The sequence below is a fragment of the Lagopus muta genome, chromosome 4 (assembly GCF_023343835.1).
Source record: "Lagopus muta isolate bLagMut1 chromosome 4, bLagMut1 primary, whole genome shotgun sequence".
In the NCBI taxonomy this organism is placed as follows: domain Eukaryota; kingdom Metazoa; phylum Chordata; class Aves; order Galliformes; family Phasianidae; genus Lagopus; species Lagopus muta.
This window is the reverse complement of record NC_064436.1, coordinates 8,313,361-8,332,954: the sequence shown is the minus strand read 5'-3', so window position 1 is coordinate 8,332,954 and position 19,594 is coordinate 8,313,361. Positions and strand designations below refer to the sequence as shown.

General features: G+C 35.5%; 1 long non-coding RNA gene across 3 annotated transcripts in view; it reads right to left on the bottom strand.

Annotated features, from left to right (window-relative positions):
- LOC125692239 (uncharacterized) overlaps positions 1-19,594 on the bottom strand; it is a 246,379-nt gene that overhangs the window by 122,461 nt on the left and 104,324 nt on the right. The gene's annotated exons all lie outside the window — the stretch shown is intronic.

Here is a 19,594-nt window from a genome sequence, read left to right as displayed (position 1 = left end):
TATTCTTGAGTAAATTATTCAAGGATTGACAGAAAAATGTTGAATAAATTATTCACAGAACATTATTTAACAATCTAGAGAGCTGGTCAAATAATGAAAATATATATTTCAGATAATTTATTCAGATAGTAATGTCAAAATCCTTCGGCTAGTCCATTAGGAATGAATAACATGACAAGTTATTGATTACAACTCATTTCTGTATTAAAAAAAAAAAATCAGCAGCAATGCAGCTAAGCAAATGGATACATAATTGACAATGAAGTGTCATCATCCTGATGATGAAAATCTTTTATCATGCATACAAATGCATTCAAGGATTATTTTGAACAGTGCTTACACATAGCTTCACTCTTTTTTAACTAAGATACATAAGTCAGGAGTAATAAGCAGAAGCTAAATAGTTGTTGACACATTTGTCCTCAAGCTAAGTAATTTTATTTAGGAATTTTTCTCTTGTACCAGAAAGAGACCACCAAAATAGAGTTCATATTCAATCTCAGCTGATAGTTTCCTTTAAGAAGATTCTGATTAATTTTCCCCCATAACATGCTTAAATTGATACAGAAGAGCAAAAGCAAATAGAATCTTTCCATGTACATTTTGGAGTAGATTTCCAGGTATCTGTGTTCATGCAGTGGAAGAAAGAACAACAAATGATCCTTTCTATACTCCTGCACAGAGATGACTTAATAGCAGTTTTCCCCAGGAGCAAATTAGTTGAAAAAGGGACAAGGCCATAGTTCACATGGGGAGTGAGCATAATGGAGCTGCCACCTTGAGGCACGCTGAAAAGGCACTTAGAAAACAGGTTTTTATGAGTGCTTTTCTTGTGATAATTTGAATCAGCACTATTTCCTGTACAGTACTGTTACATGAAGCCACAATTCAGCCGCTTTAACTCTGAAGAATAGAGAATTTCAGATTCAATGTTTTCTTCGTCAAAAGCTCTACTTCACCAGCCATAATTTTCTCTTAAGTGTGCGTAATGCCAGCCTACCATCTGCAGGAAAGAGCACTCTGCCTCCTATAGACTAAATACGTGCAATTTCTTTTCCCCCTCGATTCTTTTGGCATAAAAGCTAGGACAGTAAGGACTTTCCCCTAGTAAAACATCCTGTGTCTTTCATTGTCTTCCTGGCACATTTTGGAAGCAAATGGGATCTACTTTCTTCATATAGCACTCCATGTGAGAAACACCTCAGTATTGATTTAAAATAATACAGAAAGAAAAGAGGTTGCATACTTGCATGTATGCCAGTATACAGACTGTAACTTGTCAAAAAGCCATTGGAATAGAATAAGAAACTCTATGCATGAGAAAGCAAAATCCAATGCAAAAGTTAATGATCTGAATCGTTACCACTACCCAAAGGCACCAGGCAAAATATCTTCTTTACTCATTATTCTTTGTTTTCATAACGTTCTTAAGCAATCATAATTAGAGGTGAAATGGAAATCAGTCATTTGTAAATAATTTGCCCAGAAAATTCATTACTTTATAGGCAGACGCTATATGTATTATTGCTGGCAACGTGTTTTAATGCTCCTAGGTAGAGTTTATTTTGACCTCTATCTGCCCTTAGGAACAGCCCCGTAGTCTTGCTATTACTATACTCTCTTTGTCATCCATGTTTCCATTACTAGTCACTTCAACCTCCTCAACAATTTCTTTATGTATTATCAGTTGTACAATGCACTATGTACAAATGTTGAAACATTAAAAAATCATGCTATCTCAAGTGTATTAACTAGGTTAAATTGTAAGTCAAGTAGGACATTAAAATATTAATACTGACACCTGAAATTATCTCATCACACATTTCAAAATTTAGGAAGAAATATTTTTAAAGCAAATAATATCACTAAACCTTACTCCAGTGATCCCAGAGGCTCTAGAAATGATTGCCTCAGTTGCACTATTCTCAGTTTTCTTCCTTCCTCTAATTTCTTAAAGTTTTAGAGAAAAATACTAAAAGAAACTGATTAAATAAGCAACCACTTGAACTCTTCTCAATCTCCTCAGTAAACTATACAAATATCTCACAGTATATTATATATGTGACTGGAGAAAGTTATTGACTTTTGTGCTGCAAATTACTGATTAATCAATTATTTTAAAGCCTTAAGATAATTCCTGGAAAAATATAATTAATGATATTAGTGAGATCTCCACTCCAATAATTTCAACACAAGCTACTGCATTCTCAAATTTTATACCTACACTAAACGTTTCACCCTGAATTCTTTCTCAAAGTTAGCTAATAATTTATGATATAGTTATCAAATCAGAAACTTTGCTAAGGTGAGAATAAGTGAGATCTACAGCATTTATTTATTTAGTAGACCAGTCTCTGTTAAAGAAAGATCTCAAGTGTGGGGGAGACAAACATTTCTATACTGATGCAGAATTTTCTTAATTTTACTGGAAGAAAAAGCAAAACCTTGCATTCTTTTGAGGTTATACATACAAACAAGAAGCTGCCTGGAGCATGCTTTCCCCTTCTTGTAAGTAAAGCCATTTGGTTTGTCTAACAAATGGAATCCACCCTAAGTTTCCACAAAACAGCAGCTTCTCTTCCTAAGAAATAAAATCACACGCAACATTTACAAAATTTGTTTCAGAAATGAATAGTACAAAGAGAAACCAAACTCAAGAAGTATTAAGTTTTTTGGTTGGTTTGTTTGTTGGTTGCTGTGCGCATGTGTCTTTTTTTTTTTTTTTTTTCAGGACCAAGAAATCACTCTTGTTAAAAATGGTGGGAAACAGTGGATCAGCATGAAAATGAAATCATTTGTGGGGTTCTGAGTACACACGCATACATAAATATTATGAAAATATTTGGAAGATAACTGAAAAGCTTTCAAAAGAAAATTTGGTGTATTTTGTATTGCTATTGTATTGCTAATATTATCATTTATGAAGAGCTTGAGCATTACTTCTTAAATCTGAGAAAGATTTCCCTCATAAGTGTAGTATTGCTAGAAGTTCAAATACAGCAGTACTGTTTACTGGTTAACAGCATTGTTTTAGGAGGCTTTAGTGTAGATTTTCTATTGTTTACATAATTCTTTAAAAATTCTTCTTCTGCCTACTCTTGCAAAGCAAATTACCCATGATAGCATGAGCAGTAAACAGTGGGACTGTATAGGAGTTGAGTAATTAGAAGTGTTTTAAGGTCCACCTTGGCTTAGAAGGCTGGACGATAGACAGCTGCTGGTTTTCAGTTTTAGAGGCAAACGGGGGTAAAAACGGTATGAAAAGCATCACGTAAACCCTCATTTTACCATGCTTCTTGGTCACAATATGGCAATTGCATTCTTGATTTCTCATTCCTTCTGAAACTGTGATGGTGCATCCTTTAAAAAATAAGACAATATAGGAAATTCGTAATAAGGATGGAGTCTAACTAACAGCTTTAAATGGATATAAAAAAGCTATGTAGGCATTGGCATGAAAAATAAAGATTCTTTGATGTGTGTCATCCTTTCATTTTAGCAATTAAAATAGCTTTTGAAGCTCTTTGGCACTTAATTTAAGCCTATAGAGTATAAAATTATGCCTTCCCTTGCAGATAGACCCATATTTAGAACAAACAAGGTCATAAGGATCAACAGGCTTGAAAAAAAAAAATGGTAATTTAAGTTTCCAAATATCTAAACTTAATTCCTTTTAGTTAGGAACTTGCCAAAATTATGACATACAATTGTCCAATCAGAACTTGCTTGGTGCTTGTTAACACTTTTTTTTTTTTTTTTAAACTCAAACTGGGAGTCAGAGTAACTCTGTTTTTGCTGGGGAAAAACCCAAATAGGAATGCCATATTCTGTCTAACAGCAGATCTGGTAATATGTTATCTGATGGACTTCCCACCAGAAAATTGTTTTCCTATTAAGGCACACTGTATTCCATCCTTATTAATAATTATTCTGACATCTCTGTACTCAAATGTAAAAAAAAAAAAAAAAAGCAAACAAAAAAAACCCCACAAGCCTGTGCTATCTTAAATATGAGAGAACTCAGAACGCTCAACATTAAATTTTTCATTTGAGCATGCCAGTTCAGAGGAATGTAACAAAACAGACCTTAAACAATCTGCTATTTCAAAGTCATTATATTTTATAAAGCTATACCAAGAATGACCTTCATATATAATACGTATGCACACAGTAATCTTCAGCAATATGTAGTAAAACTTCCACAGTCTATCAGTAGATACATTAATTCAAAATGCATTTTAGCAGTAATAGTATTAGTATGCATCTATTAGCCATAACTGCAAACTAATATTACTAATATTTTCTATCATGTCCTTCTCATAGAAAGTTACACGTTGCAAACTGTACACTAAACAAAACTTATCTTTGTGTCCTAATTACATACAAAATGAGATTTTCAATAGGAGAAAAATTATATCATGAAAATATACTGCTGTTAAATCTCACGTGCACATCCACACACACTAACAAAAATTGAGCTCTTATTTTGCTTCCTAACTACTTTTCTGTACAGTACTGTACTTAAAAAGTGGTAGCAGGAATGTGCTAAATCAGATTTAGCTAACAGGTGCTCTCCAGGCTGTGGACAATTACATCATAAAAATGTATTACAGTGCTCACTCTTGGGAGTAAAGACTTTTGCTGTAATAGTGAAATGTATTATATGAAGTGGAATTTCTAATGAACTTCAACAGAGCTGGTGGCTTGAATGCATAGCGATATATCAGGGGTAGCACCACAAAAGAAAACCTCATAGGAAGAAGATAATTTACTTAGTAGAAACACTTAGGCTTCCCACTGCATACATTTACAACCATAAATCAATTGGACATGTTTCCAGTTTGCATTTTCACTAAGCATTTTTAACTGTTAACGTGGTGGATTTTTTTTTTTTTCATTACGTAGGTTTCATAATCCATTCATACTTCTGAAAAATGAGAAAATGGAGGGACACACAAAGCTGGAAGATTTAAATGGCTCTCAGAGAAGTACTTCAGCATTGAAAACAATCAAGAGCAAATTGTTTACACAACCTTTGCTCTCACCACCTCCCATAACAAGTAGCATTAGTAAATGAGTCATGTAAAACCATTTCAATTTAAGGCTGGAAATGAGGGGAAAATTTTCCTTGCAAATTCATATTTGAGCTTTTTCCAGTTAAGTTACCATGCTGAGTAACTTGGAGTTTGAGTTTTGTTTTATCTTTTTAATTTAAATGTTTGCAAGAGAATAAAGTAATACTTTCGGATTAGCAGCTTTAATTCCCTTGATGAGACTTATTTTCTTCAGTAAGAATTTTGAAGACAGAAGCATCTTTTATATTCTCTTCTTTAAAATATACACTAAATTTCCTTACTTTTAACAGAAGATATTCATTTTAGTTGGCATAATTGCCTATTTCTTTGCTTTTCAATTATTTCACATTTGTACATGACTTTTTTTTTTCTTCTTTGGGTTTCATTGACCTTAAAATTAGGTATTGTGTCAAAGGTGATTTAAAAATGTCTTCTCAGTAGGTATGAGTGAAGTACTTCCTCTGCACAACTGTTAGCATAGCTAAGGTCTAATCTTCCACGTCCCCCTTAAATCCTCTGCTTATTACATACACTTTATATTAGTTTTTATCATACTTACACCCTATGTGCTTTATTTGCTCACAGTTCTTCATTCCATCTAATGTTTTTCTGTCACACCGGACTGTAAGAACTGTATGGGCTTCCAATACTTTGATTTGTTGCTGCCAGGTACTAAGTTCAATACATCATTTGTGGAAAAGCCAATAATGAACATATTATCATCCATATTTCTACTTATGCTGAAAAAATACAAACAAGCAGATACAACTGTAACATCAATATGAAAGACCTAGCAATGTCATCTTTGATTTTCCAGCAGGTGCTTCGCAAATACCCACTTATGTGCCATTGTAAGTGAGGTAATGCAAATGAATTTTCCATGTGTTTACTCAGATTTACATAACTTTGTGTGATACAAAGTAAAACAATATCTGTTTTCTTTTAAAATGTAATCTAAAGGTTAAATATAATCTCACGCCACAATGCAAACAACAGAGCAGAAATCCTAACACTTCTAAGCATGATTTCTCTCTCAAGAGAATAGTTGTCAGTAGGAATATTAAGACTCTTCAGTCACAGAACATCTATCTACCTGGCATTTGGTGCATACTACCAGCTAAAGCAATCTGACAAAATAGAAAAGGTAGTCTAAAGCAAGATGGCAGCTAGAAAGCAAGGCAGAAATCTAACCTGAAATGATGGTCTCCTCAGCCAAGCACACCCAGTGCTGGTGCACTTTCACTCCAGATTTAACCCAATCAACTTTAAAGCTACTTCATTAAAGGCCATCATTGAGGTATACTTGCAACTACAAACAGAGAATTCTTGTCTATTTTATCAATACGCGTTCATTTTTATTTGTTTTCCTCTGATTTGTATACCTGTAGTAAGCCTCACCTAGCTTGAGGCTCTCCTATCATCACTCCTCACCAAAGACTAACAATGAGCTGGAGCTTATTCCTTCAGCTAATGTCTTGATTTATAAGCCATTTGCCCCCATGTAATAGTTTGCACTGCTCCAACCATCTCCTGATCACCCAATGAGAGGCATGTTCAAAAAAATTTACCCTGCTGTATTTCAGGAGTCTTGTTTTGTAGAATTTATTTGCTTGGCTTTATTATTTGGATAGGAATCACAACATACCATTTTGCAGAGAAAACCCAAATTTAAAAAAATCTTTGTCTGCTGGGTAGGTGGCAACACAGATGTTGCTACTTCAGTACAGACTTCGCAATTTAGTTTTCTAATCTGTGTGTAACATTTATTTTCTAAAAATAGGTCTTGTAACAGTAAAAAAAAATGTTGATTATGTTGATTAGAAGCAATTGAAAACCTGTCCAGTCATTTGGAAAGAAGTGAAATAGTGGTCACAAGAACATTTCAAGCAAAACACAAGGAGAAAAACACACACACACAAACACAAAGCTACAGTATTTTAGATACTTCTCTATTTTTCTATTATTCTCTAGTTTTACCATTATTCTGCTCATTCCCTTTACTAATGAATTTCAATTAACTGTCATTACTTAATGCTTCCCATAATAAAACAGTAATTTTGAGAAGAGAATAAAGATAGAATATGCCAGTTAAAGGAAAATTGAAAAGGTTACCAGAAAAAGAAGCTCTCAGAGTGTTTTTCTGTTTTGTTTTGAATTGGTTTTTTGTTTTGTTTTGTTTTTGTTCTGGAATGGCTTCCAACTTCTCGTGAGAGCTTAATATTTTTTTCCAAAGAAGTTTTATCTGTTTTAATGTAATTAAGTACTGAGTATGCTTTTCATTTGTAATTACTACGTTCAACACAATCACAGGTTAAAAATCTTACCAGTTGAGGTAAATTAAGAAAGGTCACTGTTAAGGATGGAGATGTTCCTTTGCAGTCTCTATACATTTCAGGAAAGAGAAAGGAATTGTTCAACTAGAATTCTAAACTGCATATAAATGACCTTCCAGACATTTTGTCTTCTTTGAAATAAAAAGGTACATATCAGAAAAGATATTTCTTAATATGCTTTTCAAGTGTTCACTGGGTTCCATATCTTATATTCAATTAAAATTGGGATATTTAATGCTCTGAAGGAAACACAACATCACTTTCTTGATGAACACAGAATCATAAAGGTTGGAAAAGATCACTAAAATCATCTAGTTCAACAATGTATGGCTACATCAATTTCACAATTTATATAACATGTATTAATTTTAGTGCTTTGGCAATTCTCCAAGTTGGACATCTTCCACAATTTCTACATTTATCCACATTTGTTCAATATCTACTTCCTGTAGTGGAAATAGTTTTCAGCTGTTCTGTCTTGAAAAGATCAATAGGGATTTATATATTAATTTTTAAATTGTAAATCCTAACTATATTTCAGCTCTTTTCCATGTTCAGTTTCTTTATGTCACTTTAAGACAAATCATGTTGCACTGCTTTGTATGGATATAATAGATCTAGCACTGACATTGAAAATTACTGAAGAAAATTAAAATATTCACCAAGTTTGTAAGAACTTCATCAGAAAGAAGTGCACCATTTAAAAATTCAGCTAGCAAAGACTTTAAAAGACTGATTGTTCTCTTGGGAGTCATGCATCCCACAAAACAGTTGGAAAGTTCAAAAGCAGAATGAGAATTTCTTACTGATAGCACATACTGAATGAAGAATGACAACTCTTAGTGCCTGCTTGAGAATACCACATACTTGCCACACTCTTGCATTCTACCATACTTGAGGGATGTTAGGTCCTTTCTTCTGGACCAAAAGATCAAGGGGAATGTCTGCCCTTTATGCACTGTACTCTTTTCCTCAAATTGAAACTCAACTCCAGATGGCAGCTCAAGGTCATACAGTGGTCTGCATACAAAAATAGAAAATTAAATTTTATCTTGAAAAAAAAAAGTCATTGAGTGATATCATCCACATACAAACTGACATTAAGGGATCTTACCAAAAGCAATCTGTCTGCAAAATGTGTGAATAATTTGCTTAATTCTTTAAAATAAAATAAAATAAAATAAAATAAAATAAAAAATAGGAAAAGCAAAGTGTAAGCATTTGTTCTATGGAGAAAAGTCCAAAATTTTCCAGAAAACTTAAAGCACGTGAAAAACAGTTCTTACAGAGTTTGTGCTGACTTCACTACATTTATTCTCTTGACACTGTCAACAAGAAGTACTATAAATGAGCATGAATAGAAAACAGGGCTGGATTTAGACTGATGTCTCCAGCGTATGGCAAAATACACATTAATTGATCACAAGCATATTAGAAGAAAATTCTCAAGAATAAAATATAATTTTGAAAAAGAAACAATATATTTTAAGAGAAGACGAATGTTAGATCAAACCAGGGATGGTAGCCATTTCACAGCTATTCTTCAATCCCACTATACAAGAATACATATTCTACAGAAAATATCTTGAAACCTTGGTTTCTACTAGGTTAAAACTTCACAGATCTTGCAGAGAAAACAAACGCTGCTGTCTGCAATGGCTAAAATCTTATACTCAAGTCAGGTTTCACAGCACAAAATAGCAGCCTCTTAAGTATGTGCAACTACCACCATAAAAGTTAAATATAAGTTAAAATCAATACCAAGTATTACACTTGGAAGCAAATGAAGCAGTGGAAGCAAATTAAGTTTATGGAGTTCTAATTTAATGTTCACTACGCAATAAGCTCTTCAGAAAGTACATTAGTGCCCAATGTGGAGGTGACAAAGATAGAGTTGATTTTAGTGAAGTCTATATTCAAGACAAATTGTCAAGACCCTCTAGAGACTCAAAGATAAAAGGCTGGGCACTTGGCCACTACTTCTGCTATTGAGACAGCTACAAAGATTCCTCTAAGCTAAAAGTTACTTCCTTCCTTTCACACAACCATGGACATAATCTTTCAAACTTTGATCAGTAAAATCATTGTGTCAGAAAAATATTCAGAGTATTCTTTAAAATGTCTTTCAAAACAATGCATGAAACATTTATTGTCTACTCAACATGGTCATCTCCTAGGGAGCTTGATCTTCAGACCTGCAACTTTGGGCCAGCCTCTGCCTCAGGGTCAAGATTCCACAGATCTATTCCACAGAGAGAAAACAAAATACAGCAAGACAAAATTGCTTTTTGCTCATTTTCTTCGCCAATATTGGAAACACAACATCTTGCCCAAAGGAATCACTTTATGGGTAAGTTAGAAGAAGCCCATACAAAACTCACAAATTTAGTTTGAACTTATGGTCCCCTATGTGGCTACTTGGATGGTTTTTACTAGAAAGGTAACATACATGAAATCACATTTAACTCTTAAAATAAAGAAAAATAAAGGATTGCCTAGAATAACTAAAAAACAGAATTTATGGCACCAAGAAGTTTGAGGAAAGTGAGTTCTGTAGTAAAAAAGTGATTACTGTGCCTTCAAAATTTTACACATATCAGAGTAAGCAATTCCATCCACCATGTTAGCACTTTCAGTGTAAGGGGAACAAAGATAGGGTTTCTTTTGATCTCTGCTGTTGAATTTCTGATGTCTGTCTACATCATCCTTCCTACAGAGGAACTAATGAAAAGGAACAGAAGCCCTATCCTGAGTTGGCTATTATTCTTTTTTTTTTTTCTTTTCTTTTCTTTTTTTTCTTTTTGAATTAAGGGACAAAATATCAGAGGAGATTTCTGTCACATTCAAGTACCAGACTTTGAAGGGCTGTTTAAATTGAACAGAATTTCTCACCTTTTCTCTATATTTTCCCCCATTAATATATGTAATGAAAATATAGATATAGCACCACATCACAATCTAAGGACTGATTTTTATTTGTTTTAGCATGTAATCTTATTATGTCATTTAACTGCCAAGACAAAAAAAACCACATTCTTAATGGAGCCTATGTTCAGTTTTACAGCTGTTACAGGCATGCACAAGGTGTTATCTCAGTGTGTGTGCACAAGGAATTCCAGTCATTTAAAAACTCCCAGTCAGCATGATTAAGTTGTTGCATTAAAAGCAACAAAAGCCTTTCAAACTGTTAATAACGTACAAAGATTTGAGGCACTATGAAAAGCAATACACACAAAGTCAAACAGCCTGGATAATGGTGAAGAGGAAGCTAACCCATAAATAAATTACTTGGGCAGGCAAAGAACAAATCCACAGAGAGAGGTGGTAACATATTGTCAGAAGACAGCTTCAGGCAAAATAGGTGAAAATCACAAAGAAAAGACATGAGGCACCGAAAGGGAAACAAAATTGCAGAGGAGAAGCAAAAGCAAAGTCCTAATAGTTATTCTGACTAGGACAAGTTGACAGCATGCCAAAAGAATTAGGATCTAATCAGTCTGCAGGGCTGAGGACTGTTTCCAAGAAGTAGAATCAGATAAATGGAATGTATGAGGGGGGGAAAAAAAGGGAACAAACTGATTTTGAAGAAAGTATTATGTTCCTGCCAAAAGACTCTTGACACAGAAAGAGTGAGACAGAATTTATATGGGTACATGACAGTTGGACCATAATCTCCTCCTTTCGCACTGATGATAAGGTTACCACAATTTCTAAGACTACCTTTCGAAGATACAGAGCAGTGCTTGTCCACCTCAAGTTAGCAGACTAAATGATCCACATACAGGAACACCAGCAGACACAGGTAACTCCAGTCAGCAGTAAAATGCAAATGATTTTATAAAACATATGTCACCTTACAGAAGGAAAGTCGATTGAAAAAGTGTAAATAATAACAGCCTTGCACCTGTGAGATACACTGCAGTGCAAAACTGCACCAATCTACGCAGTTCTCCAGTTTTTAAAATTACATTCTTGCAAAAATCCCAAATGAAAATTCATCGTCATTGACTAGTTTAAGCAGATGTTTAACTTTAGTCTCAAATCCACTGCCTGCTACACTATGACTTATTTTTTTCTTCTTGGAAAGCAGTATTAATAGTCATAGAATAGCCTCAACCATTTTAATTTCACAGAGAAACAGCAAAAGCAATTATTTCAATGTTTGCATAACCATGAATGTGAGAACTACCAGTCAGCGGCTAAGTCATCACCCACAAGTAGTTATCAGCCACAACAGAAAACAAGTCCTAACATATTGAATTAGGATGCTATAGAAGCAGATTGTACTCAAGTTCTGAAGATCATGCCACTTTTATTTGGGTACTGTCCTTGTTTCAGCCAGGACAGAGTTGATTTGCTAGACAGTGCCTGGCCTAAAGCCAAAGCAATGTGGGTAACACACCAATGGTTTACTTCTTGCTGAGCAGTGCTGTACAGAACCAAGGACCTTTCAGCTTTCATACTGTCCGGCCACCAAGAGCGCTATGGGACACAAGGAGCTATGAGGGAACAGAACAAGGACAGCTGACCTAAACTGACCAAAGGGATATTCTATGACAAGTGATATCATGTGAAAAACTATAAAACTGAGAAAAATTGGCTGGGGGGGCTGCCAGTTCTAGGTTACGAAATTGGTCAGCAGTGGTGAGCAATTGCTTTGTGGATCACTTGTTTTATATACGTATACACACACACACATGCTGTTATTATTATAATTTCTCTTTTCCTTTTCTTTCTTAGTAAATAGTCCTTTCTTAGACTCAAAGCTCGACCTTTTCCTTTTCTGATTCTCTCCCTCATCACTCTGGGAGGGGGGAGCGAGCAAATGCAGTGTGGCATTTAGCTGCTGATCAGGTTAAATTACAACAGGTGCTTAACTGTAAATCCAAATTCAGGATCGATTGAGCTTTCATATATGTATTTTGCTCCAAAAGTAACGCCTCTTGTTTGTTGCCACAGATACAAAGAGTATAATCACACTATTTGACAGAGCTCACGCTCAGCTGCAAAGCACTAGTTTTCAACTTAGGAACCACCCTTAGCTACGCACTTTCACCACCTTTGATCAAGAGCCTGCATGTCACACTCATAAACATCAGCATCAGAGGAGGTGACCACTGTCGCTGCTGTCACTGCTGAAATGTACCACCCTCCACTGCACTGTGCTCATACCCACTATTTGGTTTCCACAAACTAGGAAACCACTGATGAATATAGTAAGTGCCATTTTTTTCCACATGGAGAAATTCAGTGACACATATTTTCTTCATCCACACTTCCATGCCAGATGACATTCTGTCAGCGTGACCCTCTGTTGCCATTTGTTACATGGCAACAATGTGTAATGGAATGTTGACAGGTAGGTTCAGCTAAACTACTGCTAAAGCACCAATATCTGCCTCTGACATCACGGGCCAACATAATAAAACAGGAGGGATTGCTTTTGGAGCAGCCCTTTTACATTCTTTCTTACTATAGGAACAACAAGGCATGCATGCCCAGATTTTTTACTGAATTGCAGGAAACCATCTCCCAACTGAAGATATTCCAGGGATTATGGCTGTTGTAGCAAAATTAAATGGCACGCTGAATACTTTTTATAGTACATATACTTTATAGTATCTTAGATACAGTTCTATGATAAAATTAATTAAAAAAATGAAACTTTAAAAACAAATATTTTAACAATAGAAAGTAAAGTATCAAGTGCTGTAACCACGCAGCCCTGCAGTACAGTATTGCTGTAGCTGAACAGGCAATAAGCTTCATGCGGAATTTGCACAGCCTCAGGACTGATGCCTGCCAGATCGGCTTTGCCTGAACTCCTCTCAACCTCCTGCAGCTCTGGTGTCAGTGGCTAATTTATTTTATTTCTGTGCATCTTCATGAGCTGCGATGACATGTTGATAAAGATAGCAGCTAAAAGAAGTTATTTCATGGAGTGTGAGACTCTTGAGGCTCTAACAAAACAAGGCAGAGCAGAGAAACCCAAGTCAGGTATGAATACAGTGGCTTTAGGACCTAGGGACAAAAGACTCAGCCCAGGACACTGTAGGTATCAGAGAGCAGAGATAGGACATGGAGGAACTGCAACTGTAGACAACCTATACATGGTCAACAAAGGAGATGTAAACCTGGAGCAGGGCAAATCTGGTTTTGGAAACAACAGAGAAAACAAAGAAATGGCATCTAACATATATACAAGGCAACATGTAAAGCAAATTCAGCTGTCACATGGAACTGCAGATCAGTGAAAGAGGAGGGTGACTGGATGATCACTCCTTTTCAACCTAGGCCATTCCATGATTCTATGACTCTCAGCGCATGGATCAAGAGGGAAGAAAGGGATGCCAGTGACATGAATAACCTGCTATTCCTCCCTGTGAAGGACTCTGGATGCTGTTGACTTGTGATGGCCCAGCATCAGCTTTAGAAGGGAGGAGTACAGTACCATGAAACTGGGCAGAAACCAAGAAACACATGCAAAAAAATGAACTGCATTATTATTCCACATTTTCTATAACAATTCCATAACAATTAGGTCTAGAATAACAGTGATTAGATTCTGATTATTTGAATTACAATAACAGTAAATCTTTACCTACCACAAACAACATTTCAAATGCAACATCACATAAAAGATGTAAATTTGCAGTTACTTTTCCTATAATTAAAAGTCATTATGGATTTGGATGACAGAGTCTTCATAACATTACATAAACGTTAAATAGTGAGCTCATGTGTTTCAAGTGGTGCCACAAGTACTGGAAGATGGAAGAGAGCATAGCTGGTCTTTTTGAGAACTGTTACATCCATACACTCATGACATAACAAACTCCTTCAGTGGGAGGAGGATTTAACTGTTTCATTGGAAAACTATAGATTTAACTATTCCTTCCGCTACTTCTGATGAAGGCTATTACTATCCTAAAATGACTCTTAAAAGAACACTGGAAAGTATAAACAAAACAAATGTAAGCATATTTTGTGCTGTTTTTGTTTTGGTTTTGATCCTGAAGTTGTAAAATGAATCTTGTATGACAAAATATAAGAAAGGATACAGAAACACAGCCTGTATAACTGCGTTCAGAGAGGATACTTCCTTACACCTGGGGAATGCTCTTAGGTAGTAAATCTTTCAGCCATCATTTTCCTCCGCTGCTTGGGTGGTCAGGGCACAGCGTAGAAGTCAGCACTGACTTAGTTCTTGAACTCCAGTCTTTATAGCAATGCTTGTGTGTCCTAACGTATTTAAGAACAAGTGCATTGCAAAAAGAGAAACTACTGCTCTCTAAGCAGACTCCTTCGTTTCCCCTTGAATACCAGCCATCTTCTCAAGATTATTACTAACAGGGTATTTAACTGATCCTGGATATTCACTATCAGAAATGAATAACAGATTCAAATATTCTAAAAATTAACAAAATCTAAGAACATAACATCACAGAAATAATTCAGGCTTTTCAAGTTGCCACCCTAAAATGAGTACTGTTGCCATTAGAGTTGCTGGTTTAAGTTCCTTTACTCATAAAATGGGAAGGTCCTTCCTTATCAGAGAACTATGAAGACAAAAATCAGTGATGGCTTTGGAGTGGTTTGACACAAGATATTGCAGAAGGAACAAAAGGCAAACCAACACTGTTGATGATGAGTACCAACTACAAGACTATGTGCTGAAGTCCTCCCAAGTAATGCACAAGCCAAACCTCCACCATAAATCTTGAACACTCGCATAGCATCAGAAAAACAAAAGCAAGCGTGTCCTTGGTGAGCCTTAGGTAGCAGGGTTCCACTAAGATTGCTCAGACACTAAAAATTATAGTAGAGCAAGACTGGGATAAATCACAACGAAACATATTATTAAACAGGTGAGATTCAGCTTTTTACAGTCTACTCAGTATTTTGGAATAATAAAAGGTCAAGAAGAAAAAAGCTATGCTGCATTCATACTCCCATAATTAATACTCATAAGGGACTGATTTTGAATCTACTTAGAATAGCAGATATTAGTTCTCATATTTTCTAGCCTATCTGTGCTTGACTTCGTGTTTTAGCAATAGTTCTGTATGCAAAATATATATAACCATCTAAATCTAAAATAATCTGTTCAGTTTGTTATACTAAAAAATAAAAAAATATATCAGGTGGGTACTTTTCTCTGTGAAAGACTAACAAATTTCAGGAATTTAATGCAGTGTTTTTCATATCTGGCAATTCTGCATTTTACAATAAAGCACTATAATTCAATTCCTCATATTTTACAAAAAGATTATGAAGAAAACAGAAAAATACTTTTCTGTAGCTGAACATCTCTCTGTTTATCTTATAATCATAGATGAATCTTTGATTTATTTAAGACATGAACCAACTGCATACTCAACTACTGGCCATCCACTGAAAATACTGCTATGTGTGTATATCTGGTTTGGGAAAAACCCCTAATTCCTCAGGGAATTATAAAAAAAAAAAGAAAAAAAAGAAAAAAAAAAGCTGCAAGAGAAATTGAAGGCATTTTAAATATGGCAGCTTCTGAAACTGTCAAGCTGTGTAAAGTAAATACAGGAAGATGTTACAGTTGGGTTATTGTGACAGAGCACTGAGATTTTCACCCTGTATGGCAGATCATCTGGGATCTGATTCCTGAGGATGTACTGGGTTAGGATGCAGCATGCAGGCTTGCTGCAGCAAAGAATCTGCTTTGACTAATGAGCAGAATAGCAAAAAGAAAACGAGATCTGACAGTTCCTTGATACTAAATGGTGTGACCTAAGCCCATAGCTGTCAAGGTTTTTGCACTGCCAGGAGGGAGATCTGGGGAGTTTGGAGCAAGAGAAACAACTATAATGATTTAGGCTTAACCTCAGCAGTGCCCTGAACTATTATTTAATGATGACTTACCTTAGAGTATGCTAGTTAAATATTTTGATAAATGGAAGAAATAAAAGTTACTGGTCCCAACAGTTTCATTGTACATAAAAAAAAAAAAAAGAAATAGTTGATAAAACAGCATGAAATGGCAGGTAGTAGCATATAATTATTCCCCTGGTGACAGGAAATAAAACGGGCAGTGTAAATCTACTAAAAGGTGTAATTATCTCTAGGTACCAGGCCCACATGAGACATTATCTAACATCTGCAAAAAGCTATAACGTTGTCTGTTTTCACCTGTTGCATTTGTAGCAAATATCGCAAGAAGACAAAAAGCAATATCCGGTTATTGCACAAGAATAAAGTATAAAGGAAAAATAAAATAAAATAACATCTGAGATTTGTGTAGGACACTGAGTAAAAGCTGATATGACATGTTAGACTCACTAGGCAAGGAGTCCAATTAAATATGCATGGTATTCTTCAGGAAATGTACTACATCTTATATGTGCTCAGAGGTACAGTGAAAATATTCTGCTATGTGCCTGACAACCAAGAAGTTACCCAAGGCCCTTACACAGCTGCCTTGCTGTCCTCTGACACACTGCACTGATAATAATCATGACATTCTGCACAAACCCAATCACGTCCATCAGTCCTGGCTCCTCTCCCATCTGCTCAGCACACTTTGGTATCCTACAGATACCTTGCATGTTAAATCAGGCATGCCTCAGTATTAAAAAGATCAGATTCATCACTACCAAGAAGAAATCAGTAAAAAGAATGTTAAAAAAAGAAAAAAAATAATAATAATTTTTATGCTCTTTATGTGAATGTGAAAATGGAGACATGATACTAAGTGACATCTATCAACATCCTCAGATGAGATAGGACATGCATCTCCTATCAAAGGAATATCTTTGTTTAGCTGGTTGTGCCTCTGAAATCAGAAATATTTACATGATCTGCAGAAAAAGGAGCTTTCAGGAATGAATGTTAATCAATAACCTCAAGAATACTTGAAATGCCTAGGAAACAACGCTGATGAGTGAAAAAAAAAAAAAACAAACCTTGCTTTCTTTCTCCCATTAAAATACAAAAAAATGCATAGAGAATTTCACCTCAAGTTATATTAATTTCAAAATTGACTTCAGACATTTGCATTTAATTTTTTAAACCCTTGCAACAGATGTCAACTCAAGCATGTTAACATAGCCCTCTTTCAGTGATCCTACCACACAGACATCTTTCCACATTATCCCAGTGTGATTTAGAACGAAGTCCTGCAAAATTCAGTTGTAAAGCTTTTGATATTACAAGGAGCTCTCACTTGGTATATCTGGGGGAGAACTGTATTTATTTATTTTTTTAACTGTTATTGCACAATGTATTTTATAAAAAGAAGGATGCACTGTGCTGTATGTACTTTGGACTTCACAGGGAATAATCTTCCAATCTGAAGCCTCAGTGAAAGGGTGGTAATTAGTCAACAAAAGGATTGTTAATTTCGTAATTCCAGACTTTTACACTTGATTTTTTTTTGTTTCACAATATAAAGTCTCTAGAGCATCAGTTTCTCCTCAGATACTTAAATGAACTGGAAAATATCACCTTCTAAAGGAGGTATATTCTTGTTTATTGACATAGCCAATAGAGTAGCAGGTAAGTAATAAAACCACTACTGGCTTTGCAAAAAAAAAAACAACAACCAACCAAACAAAAAAAAAAAAAACAACACAAAACAACAAACACATAGCAAGTGCATGCGACACCAATTAACAGCAGGTTTTTGAAGAATGCTAGCTTGACAAGTCATTGACAAGTACTGGAAACGTAAGTCTCAAGAATATATGAGACATGACAGAGGCAGCACTAGTTCTCCCACCCTTCCTTCCCAATACTCTTCAACCTTGACTTACCATATTCTGTGGAAAAAATGCATTTTCTATGCCTACTCTACAGTTGTTAGCTGTGAGCAACCACCAGCAGGCCTGCTGGCTAGTGCCAATTTTGACAGTGGATTATGTTGTGAAATGACATTTGGGTTTTGTCCTTGCTCAATAGCAAACAGTGTTAAGGAAGTAGGTCACAAGAGAAATTCCTAGTATAGGAAGAAGGCGAGTTTTATGAGCAAGCAGCTTTAATCTGTCCTTTTCTTTTAGGTTATGTTTGCTTACCAGGGGGAAATAAAGAGGGAGGAAAAAGTTTACTTGCCTGAAAGGAAGGAGCTTGTGTACAGAGTGGAAAAGATTTGATTGCCTTCAAGTAAAAGTGCCTATTAGAAAAAAAAGAACGTCAGAGAGGAGCTGATCCTCTTGCTTCAAAAGTCCTGTCAGCTTCCAAAAAAAGATTTTACCTGCCAGGATTCAGCTTAGCAACTTTTCTGCCAAGTGCTGGAGAACAAAATCCTGAAACAAGGTCTCCACCCACTACTTCAGCTAGTATCACACAAGCAAAACAGAGCCACCCATTAATTGTGGCACAACAGCCTCTAACTTTGAAAAAAATCACCCTGCCTCTTTACACACTGCTTTCAAGGCAATCCTGGAAAGTGAAGGTGCTACCAGAGGTGATAATCTCTTTTTTTTTTTTAAGAAGGAAACACCCAAAAGCCATTCATCACTTATAAGCCAAAAGACAAAAATTTCTTGTGCTTTTGAAGTGATTCCCCCAAATATAACTGAATTTGATTGAAATTGATTAAAGCAAGAGTTGAGATGAAAGTCTTCCAGCCAAGGTCTTAAAAATGTCTCCCCATGAAACGTTTAATATTTCTTTTTGAATGAGCTCCTTATTAGGCTGTTTAACTTTCTATCCTGCAAAAACATCATTTTTCAGGAAATTGGATTACATCTGCTCACACGCTGTGTGTGAGCCGAAAACAATTTTTTCTTCTAGAAATGAAAGTTTCTGTTTCAGATCTTTTAATGTTTCTAGAAAGATTGTTTCTTCTGCAGCATGCCAGTCTACTACATTTTTGCATGTTTCATTTTCACTGCCTAGAAACAAAGTAAAACATTACATTTTCAGTATAAGGAAAATACATAAGGCATTAAAAAATGTATTTCCCATATGAATGGTCATATATTTTTCATATATTTTTCTCGTACATGAGAAATTCACAAAATGATTGACATTAAAAGAGACCTCTGGGTCCACCTGGTCCACTCTCTGGCTTCAGTGGGATCATCCAGATCAGGGTTCCCAGGCCCACAGCCAGTTGTCTTCAGAGGATTTTTAAGGAGAAGACTCCACAACTCTTCTGGGCAATTTGTTTCAGTGCTTGGCCATTCATCAGTACTCAGTATGCACCTGTAT